The following is a 15,013-nucleotide window of genomic DNA, read 5'->3' as shown; positions in this document are numbered from 1 at the left end:
CAAATGTTGCAGTGGGCCCATCCGGAATCCTTGCGCAGGATCTTACTGCAAAAGGCTTTGGCAGGAAATCCGCGTCCCCGTTAGACACGTGAAATCGGATTGCGTATGAGTCTTATCGTACTGAGTAAACTCTGTTGGGCCCACTGTGAATTTATGTGGTTTATCTATGCCGTCCATCCGTTTTTTCAGATCATTTTAGGGGTTGAGCCCAAAACTAAAGTATATCAAAAGCTCAAGTAGACCATACCAAAGGAAACAATGAAAGTATTGATTTTCACAATTGAAATGTTTCTAAGCCCCAATGATGTTTATTTTTCATCCAAACTGTTCATAAGATCACAAAGACATGGATGAATGGAAAAAAATAAATATCATCTTGATATAAAACTTGTGGGCCCCCAACAACTTTTCAACGGTAGAATTCAATTCACACTGTTTCAGGTGGTGTGGTCCACTTGATCTTTGGATATGATTACTTTTTGTTATAAAACCATAAAATTAGATGATAAAAGAGATGGATGGAGTTGATACAATGCACGAATGACTACGGTGGGCTCCACGGACTTTACTCAGTATGCTAACCCTAATGATTTACTCGGCACGCAAACCGCTTCCCTTTAACGTCTCCGTTATACTTCTTATTAAATGTATTTTTTTTTTATATTTAAAAAATCTGATGACATGGCACTTATACTGACGTTGACCAATGAAAACGCGGGAGGCAGGGAGTTCCTGTCTCCGGGAGGCAAAGGATCCACACTCGAAAGTGAGACATTAGCAAAATCCTTTTAATTATATTACACACAGAGAGAGAGAGAGAGAGAGAGAGAGAGAGAGAGAGAAATGCTTACATGCACATTTTCTTAGGTGAAAACTTGTGTAAACCTTTGCACGTGTGTCATAGGTGCAAAATCCGAACAGTACCCTATGAAACCCCCAAAGCCTAACTTTTAGCCTGATGCAAAACACTATTAGGCCATAACAGAGGGAAATTGTTTTCTCCCTTGATTTGCGTGTCCCTTTGCTTTATCCCACCATGGTTTTGGATCAAGCTAAAAGTTAGGCATTGAAGATTTTATGGGGTGCCGCATCACATGAACTATTTAGATTTTGTGCCCATGACACGTGTCACCTAAGAAGGTGTGCAAGGGATCATCTCTCTCTCTCTCTCTATCTCTCTCTTTCTCTTCTCTCTCTCTCTCTCTCTATATATATATATATATATATTCGAGTTGGGCATGAACCGAGCTAAGCTATTTTATTCGGTTAACTCGCTCAAGTTGGATCGGAAAGGATCGATTCGACTTGGCTTGAAGCTAGGTTTAGACCAAGCTAAGCTATTTTATTGGGTTCGAAAAAAATTCGATCCAAGTCCAAGCTGGCCCTAGCTCGACTCGAAGCCCAGCCTAAATCGACTCAGTTCAGTTTGGCTCGAAATATAATTTTATATTTATTTATATTATATATAATATTAAAAAAACAAATGCCTAATCTCCATTAGTTTAGTTTTGCCCTAATCGTCCTGAGCCCCCTTCTCTCGCTGTCCATTCGGTCGTCCCTATTCAAGCAGCTGAGCACCCCCATTCTCCTGACTCGAATCTCTCTCTCTCTCTCTCTCTCTCTCTCTCTCTCTCACACACACACACACACACACACACACACACATGGTAACCCTCTCTCTATCTCTCTCTCAATTTGGGCGGCTAACCATTTTCAATTGCAGCTCGGCCGGCGACCACTAACCATGACAACCCAACTGTCCTTGTCCTCCATCGTATTCTCTTTAGGGCCTGTTTAGGATCTTGGATTTGGAATACAACGAAATCCAAATGACAATTATATTGGAATCAAGGTGATTCCAAATCCTCATTTATGTTTGGTTGAAATGAATTGAATCCTCATTTGTGTTTGGTTGAAATGCACTAGAATCCAAATCTTTTATTTAGGAGCTTGTATTTGGAGGACATTGGAATTCTTTGGTATATTTATAAGTCTTAGATTTGAATAATTTGATTAATTAAATCAGTTTTCATATCCCACATTAGTGTGTGTGTGTGTGTGTGTGTGTGTGTGTGTGTGTGTGTGTGTGTGTGTGTGTGTGTATTGGAAAAGGTACTATACACTTGGCTGTATTGGACCTTTCATAAGGTCGAGTGGTGGCGTCACGTTATTCGTCGGATGGTGAGGAAATTTTATAAGGAAGCTAAATAAAGAAAATTGTGAGAAATTTGGTAGGAAACAGATGCGGATTAGCTACTGACAAGTCGGGTAGCGGGACTTGCTACTGAAATTATGTAACCAAGTTTTGTGGGCCTCATCATGATGTATATTATGTATCCACTCCATCCATCCATTTGGAGAGATCATATTACAGCATGATCCAGAGAATGAATCAGATCAAAAGCTTAAGTGGACCACCACAGATAATAGTGGAGAGAGTGACGCCCATTGTTAAAAACTTCTAAGCGTTATAAAAGTTTTAGATCAAGCTAATATTTGAACTTTCTGTATTTCATGTCTGCGTTAACACATGAACAGGTTGGATCTCAAATAAACATCATGATGGACCTTAGGAAGGTTTCAACGGTGGTCGTCACAATCCCCGCTGTTTTCTATGGTGGGTTCACTCGAGCTTTGGATCTTCCTCCTTTGGATCATGCCCTAAAATGATCTCTCCAAATGGATGGACAGTGTTGATACAACACATATATTGTGGCGGGCCCACAAAATTTGGTGACGTGACTTCTGCAACGAGTTTGGCTACTCAACCTGTCACCAGCTAATTCGCGTCCGTCAGGAAACCTGCTGTAATACGCACGCACTTCACTTCTAGATTTTATGAGTAGCTGAAGTCACGTCACCAAGTTCTGTGGGTCCCAGCATGATGTATGTATTATATCCACACCGTTCATTCACTTTAAGAGATCATATTATGGCATTATGCAAAGAATGAGGTAGATCAAAAGCTTTAGTGGACCCCACCATAGAAAAAGTGTGGAGAGTGATGCTCACGCTTAAAATCATCCTAAGGCCCACTGCACTGTTTGTTTGATATCCAAACTATTGATTAGGTCATGCAGACCCATGTGAAGGAATAAAACAAAGATCAACTGATCCAAAACTTTTATGGCCCCCCCAAAAAATTTAATGGTCGACACCTATTCAACACTGTTTCCTGTAATGTGGTCTACTTGAGATTGGGATATACCCCATTTTTTGTCTCATTACCCCAAAATGATCTAGAAAAACATATAGACAGTATAGATGAAACACATACAGTATGATGGGGCCCATATAGCACCAACCACCTGCCATTTGCCGGTGGTGGGGGAGTAGCCAGTGCGCCAGCGGAAGCGGATTTCCTACTAAAGCCTTTCCTGCGAATATTCGTAAAAGGATTTTGTGTGGAGCCCACTGTGATCTTTGTGTGAAATCTAACCCGTCCATTCATTTTTAGATATCATTTTAGGACATTATACCGAAAATGAGGAGGATCCAAAATTCAAGTAGGCCATACGAGATGAAACACGGCAGAAAAGAATGTTTACCGTTGAAACCTTCCTAGGCTTCACCTTAGTGTTTATATTCCATCCAAACCGTTTATAAGGTCATTTTCACTGATATGAAATGAAAACACCATGAATATAAACCAATACAAAACTTTTGTAGCCATATGAATGTTTCAACGGTGGTAACTAAATCCCCGTTGTTTCCTTTCATGTGTCCCATTTAATTTCTGGATCCAGCTCATTTTTGGTCACATGTCGTAAGATGATTTTAAAAAATGGATGGACAGGTCGGATTTATCACAAACATCATAGTGGGCCCCACAGAGAATTTTAGCACATAATCTTCCAACAACGAAAGGCTTGCAGATAAATTTCTTGCAATTTTGTTTATTCAGTTCCTTATAAAATTTCCTCACCATCCGCACAAATAATGTGCCGCCACCACTCGACCTTATGGAAGGTACAATACGGTCGAGCGTATAGTACCATTTCCCTATATGTGTGTGTGTGTGTGTGTGTGTGTGTGAAAGCATATGGTATTATTCTATTTCTATTGATGTGATTCTAGTGTTGGAGCAAATAATTGAATTGTTTTAGGGTATCATTAGGGTGTCATGTGTCTAGTAGATTAGTAGCCTAGAGACACCTTTGTTATATGTGTGACTCTTTTGCCCTTAAAAAGGAGGCACAAAATGCATTTTCTTCGGAATGATGAAATCTATACATTTTTTCAAGATCTCAAAACCACTAAAAATGTAGATTTAAAATACCTCTGATTCCATTTATCTCCAAATTTAAGGTTGCCAAACGTAAAAAGAAGCTATTTGGATTTGAAATATACCAATTTACCACCAAATCCAAAGTGCCAAACAGGGTGATAGTTATCATTATAATATTTATTATTAATTAGAATTTTAAATTGTTAGTTATATTTTTTATTGTTAAATTCTTAGATTTTTAAATTATTAGTTAGATTATTTATTGCTAAATTTTCATCAACTATTCAAATAGTTAGATTGATTTTTTTTTTTAATTATTGTAATATAGGATAATCAGTTGTTTGTTTGAGAATTTCTATGTTGTCAGGCATAGATACAATATGTTTTTAAAGGCATGGAAATCATTAAATTATTCCATTTTTTGACAGTTTAATATTGGATGGATTAGAATGTATTCATTTACTCTAATTTAAATGCATACGCTTGTTTCAGTTCATCTTTTTGTTTCTCTTTGAATCTATTTCTTGTATTTATTTTCACTGTCAAATATCCAGACAAAATGCAAATACTTAAGGTGAGAATTAAATGCATTATTAATATTTCTTGAGAGGTAAGGGGAGATGCTGTCGGAATTTTGGCATAGCATTTAAATTAAAAATGATGATCTTGGAAGATGTAGGATTATGTCTACAAGATGAAGAGGTGTCCATTGATACTAGTACCTCACAGTCACATATTGTGGAAAAAGCGAAAAAAAAACATCGGTAGTGTGAGACGATTTTGAAGAAGTAACCCTAAAGAACGACATCATGAAGAAACAATGCAAGTACTATAAAAATCAATATGCTAAGTGATGTTTTATTTTTAAACCAATCTGATTTAAATGATTTTAAACTCGCAAGTATATGAATCAGATGTAAATATGGTACGTATTACGAGATCGTTCCCACGAGGACTGGTTGTCATAATTTAAATCTACAATTCTTCTTAACTAATCCAATAAATAATTGAGCAAACTACAAATACAAATATACGGAAAATAATCGAGAACAGTGAGGAAAATTCAATCAAGGAGAAGACTAGGACTTTCGAATCCACCCCTAATTATCCTAACCCTTGTTTTACCTGTTGATTCACCCTATTCAAATTGATATAAATTAAATAAATCACAAACTATGTCCTTGGTCGGGCACACAGAATGTGTAATCCCTTAAAGCATATGGATCACATCTTTCCATCCATGGTCAGGCATGAAGAGATGTAGATTCCTGTTTCTTCCTTTATAAAAAACCTGTTCATGGTCAGACACAAGCACCTAGAATAATATTCCAAAAAACATCTATAACTAGACTTTGGTTAACCTCGTAGAATGGAGAAGTATGGAGATTTCAGTTAAGCACACTAGAGAAAGAAACAAACCAATCAAATTCAGATAAAATCAACACATACAAGAGTCATTCAAATTAGGGGCTTCATCTCAGCCCTAGCTAAGAAATTAACAACTCATGGTATGGAACAAAGAATCTGGAAAGAAAAATATAATAGAAAACGAACACATCCCTTTGATTGCTTCACGTCAAGCTCCTTTGCTCTCTTTCTTCCTTTTCTTTCTTCTCTTCTCTTTCTTCTCTCCAGACCGAGCTCTCCCTAGATTTCCTCCTCCCTTGCTACTCTCTAAAAATTCCTTTTATAGTTGCCAGGGGTGGTGGAGAGGTTGTCGTAGCAGCTTCGCATGCGCAGCGAAAGTCTTTTCGCAGCAAACTTCTGTGCCTTAAAACTCCCCCAAAAGTTTGCATGTTATACGTAAAATCAACGTCTCCTGGGACGTTTTTGGCTGCTCTACATGATGTATGGATCAGATCTTCCATCTGATCAAAGATGGTGGGCCACAACCGCCTGGAAATTCACTTTTCGCGGACGTGCGTAAGCCTTCCCAAGTCTAGCGCTGCGATGCTCGGTGGGCCCCACATAAGTGTTTTCGGGGAAATCCACCCCGTCCATTTGATTCAGGATGAAATTTTGGTTAGATATGGATGGTTTTGAACGTCCATTGATGCGGCCCACAGAGTTTTAAACCTACCGTCCATTCTGCTTTTTGAACAGTTGAGAAACTAATAACGTGATGTCTTCAAATTCTGTTAACTAGGTGTAGGTTGTGGCTGCCCCAGGGAATGAATGAACGGTCTGGATCAATCGTACGGACGATGGGTGGGGCCCACAACTGCAACCGATCAAAAGCATGTACGAACGCTGTTTTAAAAATGGAAACTTCCATTTTTTGTGGAAGACGTCGGTAAAACCGACTTTGACTGATGCATTCCGGTCCGATGCACGTGTGGGTGTACATGTGCACTGTGTACACGCTGCACTAGGTGGTGTCCACTACAATGTTTTGGAGAAATCTTCACCGTCCATATGTTTTGTCTCCCTGATTAAGGGGTTGAGACCAAAGTTGAAGCATATACTGTTATCAGGTGGGCCCCATTTAATGAATTAAGGGGATGATCTAGCCGTTGGCCCACTTCCCACGATATCCAATGGGTGAAATTTAATATGTACGGTTAATTTATGGTCCTCAGGCCATGTATGAAGTTTCAGGCCAAGTGGATGGCGGGAACCCTGTGATCTTGCATTTTGGACCATTTTCGGGCCTTTTGACGTGAACGGCTTGATTTCCTCGGATCCATGGCCTGTAAATTTGTCGATGTTGGTCCTCTGGAATCTGTTCCTTACTTTGATGACTTTGGAACATCAAATTCACGCTTGTAGTACTCTTTTTCCATCAACACTCCTGATTTCATCCTGCAACAAGAATATAATTAAAATATTCCGTTAAGCATTATCATATACGTAAAATCAGGCAATAATTGGGGTCTGATATGCAACATTCGACCCTCATCACAACCCTCAACCAGCATTTTGCTAGTCCCGAGCAAAACATGCGAAAAATAATTTTAGAAATTCACGACAATCTCTGTAAACCTGAGTGACTTGTGAACAAATCGTCGAGGCGCGAGAATTCTAAGATTCATGAACGGTGCACAGAATTTTTCTTTCTAGAATCAAGCTCATGGTAAACTTCGTAATCAATTTCAAAATATTCATCCATTAATTAGACTATTCTAAACATTGAGTTCCATGAGTGTATAGTGTAATCTCGACTTACTATCATTAAGAGATCCAATTGTCAATTTCATGATATCATTAGTAATTAACAACAGAATGCATGACAACTGAAACCAACACTTGCTTGATAGGTTAACTTTTCATTCTATCAGCCCTTGATTTATATTTTTTTTCTGAACAGTAACGCCAAGGAGGGGAATCAAGTCCTTACCTATAGGGAGCAAACCTATGGCGAAAACTTGTTGCCTAAAATTTTCAAATGACAACCATAGGGAATCGAATCTACACCTATAGGGAGCAAACCTATGGTGAAGATTATATGACTTACGCTTTCTTTCAATTCTTATTTATAGACCAAAGCTAAGAAAATTTTCAGGCTGGTTCCTTTCATGCTTAGTGATTACCAAGTTAATCATTCAATGTTGAAACGGAACCTTAATGTACAACTGAGATGTGATATGTGAGATCATAACTCAATCAATGTTTAAAAGTTCTAATCATGGGTTAACAATTCAAACTTAACTGTGAAATCTAACGGATGGCTGAATCCAAGAGTTATAAATTACCGACATTCTGTACCTTGCAATGTTAAAATCACACTTATCCTTCAAAATCACTTCAAATGCACAAGAAATTCCAGAAAAAAATTAAAAATTTTCACAATTTGTGCTCAAGACCAAGAAAATACTGATGAGGTAGCCTAATCACCCACCCCCAACCTAAAATCTACATTGTTCTCAATGTAAAAGAAATAAACATGCAATGCTCATGAGACAACAAAAATAAAAGAGGAGTGATGGACAAATAGTACCTGTATGAAAGAATCTAGAGGCTTCCCAAAAAATATCCATGTAAGAGCGAGTTAGCATAAGAGAGAAAAAAATAAAATGATAAAAACGCAAAAAGAAAATCTTATCTATACCACTTTCGCAGGCGCTCTCGATTGCATTTAGCGTATGCAACAAGCCTTTAAACCCTTAGGTTACCCCTAGTGGACGAGTTGTAGTCTCGTGAGGGTTTGCAGCAATGCTACCCACAAACATTGAACTAATGAATGAGAAAAGTGAAATGGAATGAAACATTAGGTTGCCTCCCAGGAGCGCTAAGTTTAATGTCTTCAGTCAGACAAGAATGAACCATGAATTAATCAATCTTGATAACCTAGGTCCGCCAAATAAATTTTCTCAACATCTTTGTTCACCAAATCATCTAAATATGGTTTCAACCGTTGACCTTTTACTTTGAAGATATTCCCGTCTGTTAGATTTTGAATCTCAACTGCTCCATGAGGAAATACTTTTACTACTCGATAAGGACCATACCATCGCGAACGTAGTTTTCTAGGAAAGAGGCGTAGCCTGGAATTGTTGGTTCGGTTCAAATGTCTTGCGAAGAATTGATTTGTCATGGAAGATTTTTGTCTGCTCTTTATAAATTTTTGTATTCTCATATGCCTCATTTCTTATTTCTTCTAACTCATTGAGTTGAAGTTTACGGTGTGATCCAGCCTTGTTTAAATCAAAATTAAAAGTTTTGATGGTTCAATAAGCATGATGTTCTAATTCCACAGGTAAGTGACAGGCTTTCCTAAAGACAAGCCTGTACGGAGACATTCCAATCGGGGTTTTGAAAGCCGTACAATATGCCCAAAGAGCATCATTCAAACGTTGCGACCAATCCTTACGATCGGGATGAACCGTTTTCTCTAAAATTTGTTTAATCTCTCGATTTGACACATTAACTTGACCACTTGTTTGTGGATGATATGGCGTTGCAACTTTATGAGTGATGGAATATTTCTTCATTAAAGATTCAAACAGTTTATTACAAAAATGAGTACCCCCATCACTTATAATTGCTCGAGGAATGCCAAAACGAGAAAAGATATTTTCATTTAAGAAACGGACCACAACTTTATAATCATTCGTTTTACATGGCACTGCTTCAATCCACTTAAAGACATAGTCGACGGTCACAAGGATATACACTTAACCGAATGACGGGGGAAATGGGCCCATGAAGTCAATACCCCAAACATCAAATATTTCAACAATGATAATATTGGTAAGTGGCATCATGTTCCTGTGGGAAATATTACCCGTACGTTGGCATCTATCACATGTTGAGCAAAAGGCATGGGCGTCTCAAAACAGTGTAGGCCAATAAAATACACTTTGTAAGACTTTCGCAGTTATTTTCTTTGAACCAAAATGACCACCACATGCATGGTCATGACAAAAGGAGATTATACTATGAAACTCATTCTTAGGCACACATCTCCTAATAATCTGATCAGGAAAAATTTTGAATAAGTATGGGTCATCCCAAAAGAAATGTTTAACCTCAGCAAGAAATTTGGATTTATCTTGTTTAGTCCAATGAGAAGGAAGTTGACCTGTAACAAGATAGTTTACAATATCCGCATACCAAGATAATTGAGAAATAGTTAGAAGTTGTTCATCAGGGAAAAACTCGTTCATTGGCAAAGGATCTACTGTGGACTCTAAGACAAGTCTAGACAAATGGTCGGCTACCACATTTTCGGAACCCTTTTTATCCTAAATTTCAATATAGAATTCTCGTAGCAAAAGAATCCACCAAATCAATCGAGGTTTAGCGTCTTTTTTAGAAAGAAGATATTTTAATGCTGCATGATCTGAAAACACTATAACCTTTGACCCTATGAGATACGACCTGAATTTGTCTAGAGCAAATACTACTGCCAACAATTCTTTTTCAGTGGTAGAGTAGTTGAGCTGTGCATCATTTAGAGTCCTACTAGCATAATAAATGACATGAGGCATTTTGTTCAATCTTTGTCCTAGGACGGCTCCAATAGCATAATCCAAAGCATCACATATAAGCTCAAAGGGTAAACTTCAATCAGGTGGTTGGATGATTGGAGCAGAAGTCAGTAAATGCTTCAACTTATCAAAAGCTTGCCGACACTCATCATTAAAGACAAAAGTAACATCTTTAGCTAGTAAATTGCATAAGGGTTGAGAAATTTTGCTAAAATCCTTAATTAATCTCCTGTAGAATCCCGCATGCCTTAAGAATGATCTAATCTCCTTAACCGTTCTGGGTGGAGGAAGACTAGAAATTAAATCAATCTTGGCTATATCAACTTCAATGCCTTTACTTGAAACAACATGCCCAAGTACAATTCCTTTTTGAACCATAAAATGGCACTTTTCCCAATTCAATACCAGGTTCATTTTTCACATCTTTCCAAGACACGAGATAGATGGTATAAACATTCATCAAATGAAAAGCCAAAAATTGAAAAATTATCTATGAAAATCTCAAGGAAACGCTCAACCATGTCTGAAAAAATACTCATCATGCATCGTTGGAAGGTCGCAGGCACATTACACAACCTAAATGGCATACGCCGATAGGCATATGTACCAAAAGGACATGTAAATGTGGTTTTCTCTTGGTCCTCGGGAGTAATGGGAATCTGATTATACCCGAAATAACCATCCAGGAAATAATAATAGCTGTGCCCTGCCAATCTCTCAAGCATCTGATCTATGAAAGGAAGAGGAAAGTGATCCTTCCTTGTGACCAGGTTCAGTTTACGGTAATCAATACAAACTCGCCAACCCATAGTCATGCGAGTTGGCACTAAATTATTATCCTCATTCTTTTTCACCGTAATCCTAGACTTTTTGGGAACAACTTGAACTGGGCTGACCCATGTGCTATCAGAAATGGGGTAAATGATACCAACATCTAACAATTTTAGCACCTCAGCCCGAATGACCTCTTTCGTGTTAGGGTTAAGCCTCCTTTACATTTCACGCGATGTTTTTTTCATTTTCTTCAAGATGAATACGATTCATACACACCGTGGGGCTTATTCCCTTTATGTCCGCTATTGTCCACCCAATAGCTGCCTTATGTTCTCTAAGAACATTAAGCAACTTACCCTCCTGTTCTTTATCAAGGTTAGCAGCTATGATGACAGGCAGGGTTTCAGAAGGTCCTAAAAATGTAAACTTGAGAGTTTCAGGTAATTGTTTAAGGTCGACTTCGGGTGGTTTCTCAATAGACGAGACCAGTTTAGACTCAGAAGGTGGAAGAGGTTCCACTCTAGCTTTCCATTTTGTTGTATCCATTTTCGGATTAGAGTCAAGCAATGCATTGACTTCTTGGATGAAACTTTCTATGTCAAAATCTATGCCAAAATGTGCTAAACAAGTCTCAAGAGCGTCTTCGGAAGATTCAAGGAAAGAGTCATGCACTAGACTCTCAATCATGTTCACTTCAAATATATCATCTGAGTCTGACATTTGTTGTCCAGCATTGAAAACATTGAGTTTATTCTTCATGTTACCAAAAGATAGCTTCATAACTCCGTTCCTGCAATTTATGATTGCATTGGATGTGGCCAAGAATGGACGTCCTAAGATAACCGGGATTTGACTTGTAGGATCTGGACAGGCTGAGTATCTAGAACGATGAAATTCACTGGAAAATAAAACTTTTCAACCTAGATTAGCACATCTTCAATAACACCACGGGGCACCTTGATAGATCTATCAGCTAGTTGGAGTGTTATTTTGGTTGATTTCAGTTCACCAAGTCCTAGCTGCTCATACACAGAATATGGTAACAAATTGACGCTCGCCCCTAAATCAAGCAGTGCTTTCTCAACCTTATGATCTCCTATGACACAAGACATTGTAGGAGCTACTAGATCCCTAAATTTAGGAGGGGTGTTGTGTTGAATCATGGAGCTGAGTTGCTCCGCAAGGAAGACCTTCTTATGAACATTCATCTTACGCTTTTAAGTGCATAAATCTTTAAGAAACTTAGCATAAGCAGGAACTTGCTTGATAGCATCAAGCAACGGAATGTTGATTTGCACTTGCTTAAACATGTCCAGTATCTCATTAAAGTTGTTTCCTTTCTTAACCGGTGCCAGACGTTGAGGAAAAGGTGCTTTAGGCACATAAGATGGCACATGAGTGGTTCCTGGAGAGTCAGAGTGCTTTTGGGCTTTCGACGCATTAGTATGTCTCTCTGCTTCCTTTTGATCTTCTGATTTGGAATTTGATTCTTCCCTAGGCATCTCTACTTTGTTCTCGATCTGTTTACCGGACCTAAGGGTAATGATTGATTTGGCTTGCTCATGATATTGTTCTTGGTTTAAATTAGAGCCAATCTCATACTGTCCTTTTAGATTTACCACAGGTTGGCTAGGGAACTTGCCCTTCTCTCTCTCACTCAATGCGGCAGCAAGTTGACCCAACTGTACTTCTAGCTTGGCAATGGATTGCGCATTTGCATGTACGCTTTGCTGGTTAGCTAGTAAAGTTTGTTGGGTGTCTTTTTGAAATTAAAGTGAACTCTGTATAAAAAGATTGAGTGTATCCTCAAGAGATGGTTTCCTAGATTGTGGAGGCACTTGTTGATACTGCGGAAACTGCTGAGATTGTTAACTACCAACTTGGGGGTATGGTTGCCTTAGAGAATTTCCAGATGGTCCTCCTTGTTGTGGTCCTTTTGCCCAAGAAAAATTTGGATGCCGAGCCCACCCTGGATTGTAGGTGTCTGAGTAAGGATCATTCCCAGGTCTCCGAAAGGTGTTCATAGCACGTACTTGTTCAGAGAGAAATTCTAAAAATGCTGCACTAGGTGGACAAGACTGCGTAGGATGGGCGGGACTGGAACATATGGCACATGACTTTGAGTTGTTTGTGGAGGTCCATTATTCATCATCAAAGCATCCACTTTCTTTGTCAGGCTATCAATCTTAGCATAAAGATCTGGCATGACTCCTACATCATATATACCACCTTTCTTCTGTGGTTGGAGACTTTTTTCACCTCTATTTGAGTAGTCCCATTGCTGGAAATTTTCACACAAGGTTTTAAAGAAATTCCACGCTTCGACATCACTTTTGGTTATGAATGACCCTCCACTGGTGGCATCAACCATGCGACAGTTTTGGGGTGTCAGATCGTCATAGAAGTATTGAACCTGTTGCCACTTTTCAAAACTATGGTGTGGACATTTAATAAGTAAGTCCTTCCATCTTTCCCAACATTCATGAAAGTGCTCACCCTCTTTTTGTGTGAAATTTGTAATTTCTCTACGAAGAGCATTAGTTTTTTGAATCGGGAAGAACTTGTTTAAGAACTTCTTAGACAGTTGGTCCCATGTAGTGATAGACCCAACTCCTAGAGAATTCAACCATGTTTTCACCTTATCCTTCAAAGAAAAAGGAAAAAGGCGCAAACGGATCGAATCGTTTGAAAAGTTTTGGAACTTAAAGGTGGAGCAAATATCTAAGAATTCTTTCACATGATGATATGGATCCTCCTTATCTAAACCATAAAAGGAGGGCAACAATTGTATGACCCCAAGTTTGAGTTCAAAGTGTGCTGTCGTGGTGGCTGGTAACACTATGCATGAAGGTGCATTGAATTGGATAGGAGCTGAATAATCTCTAAGAGCTTTATTTCCATTCTCTTCCGCCATTTCAAATAGGATGTTTCTAAATCTTCTACGAAAGGTTCTTTCTATTTCAGGATCAAACGGTGCTAGTTCTATGTTCAGAGATCTACGTCTGAGCATAAACTATGTTATTGCAATGTAAGAAAGAAAACTAAACTAAGATGCAACCTAAGAGAAATAAAACTAAAAATAAAAATTATGAATTCCTAAAAACAAGAGAAAGCTATGTAAACGAGAATTGGAAGGTGGAACCCAGAAAAGGAGATGATGAATGTGAAAAAGCCTAGCTATATGTCCTAGAGGGGGGGTGAATAGGACAATGCCAAATAAAACTTATAATAGCGGAATTAAAAAGAATATGATAGCCAAAATAAATCACAATGCAAGAAAGTAAAATAACCTCAAAATTCAGATCTTGAGAGGTTGATACAAATGTTGTTCTAAGGATAACCTTACACCAAAAACCAGAGTTTATGGTAGGACAACCTTATTTCTAGAAAGATCTTTGTATCAAATCTCAAACCGAAGAGGAATACAGAAATAAATACAAACTGAATTAAAATAAATTGTAATCACAAATGTATTGTTCTAGGGACAGCCATACACCATAAAAATGGCAGGGCAACCTTGCTGGAACAACTTTTAAAGGAAATTGAATATCAAGCTGATAAAGGAATGCAGAAAATAAATTCTAAACTATTACAAAATTCTCACAATGCTTGAATTAAATGATTACAACATTCACCACCATACATACATCCCACAAAAGAATAATTAAAGATCAGAAGTATAAATCATTCAACCACAACACAAGGGATTATAGTGGTTCGCCTGTGTGTTCACCAACTGTTAAACAACAGCCACACAGAATGCTACTTCACTCCTAATATCCTCACACAGGGGATATTAGCGTTCACTAACAAAATAGGTTTCCCAGGTTCACCCAAAACCTTTACAATTGTGTCTTTATCTGTGAACTTACACAATTAAAAAACCCCACTTCTGAGTTTTCCTGGCTCTCCTCAGATAACCAATACAACAAGATTTTTCTGGCAAATCTTGAAAGAAACCAAAACAGAAAGGAATTTACAATTAAATGTAAAATACCTGATTATCTCCTTCGTTGTAGCAGCCCGATAGAACCAAATCAGAGTAGATGATTGAATGTCCAAGTTCAATGTCCAGTACTTA

The 15,013-nt window shown here is 38.2% G+C and overlaps 1 non-coding gene across 1 annotated transcript; it reads left to right on the top strand.

Moving 5' to 3' along the window:
- Positions 1-13,361: 13,361 nt before the first annotated feature.
- Positions 13,362-13,468, top strand: LOC131221973 (small nucleolar RNA R71). The gene has a single exon (XR_009159699.1). It is a non-coding gene; the product is annotated as a small nucleolar RNA R71 (small nucleolar RNA).
- The last annotated feature ends 1,545 nt before the right edge of the window (positions 13,469-15,013 follow it).

Source organism: Magnolia sinica, chromosome 1, assembly GCF_029962835.1.
Source record: "Magnolia sinica isolate HGM2019 chromosome 1, MsV1, whole genome shotgun sequence".
NCBI classification, from domain to species: domain Eukaryota; kingdom Viridiplantae; phylum Streptophyta; class Magnoliopsida; order Magnoliales; family Magnoliaceae; genus Magnolia; species Magnolia sinica.
Note: the sequence above shows the minus strand (reverse complement) of the source record. Positions and strands in the feature narration are given on the sequence as shown.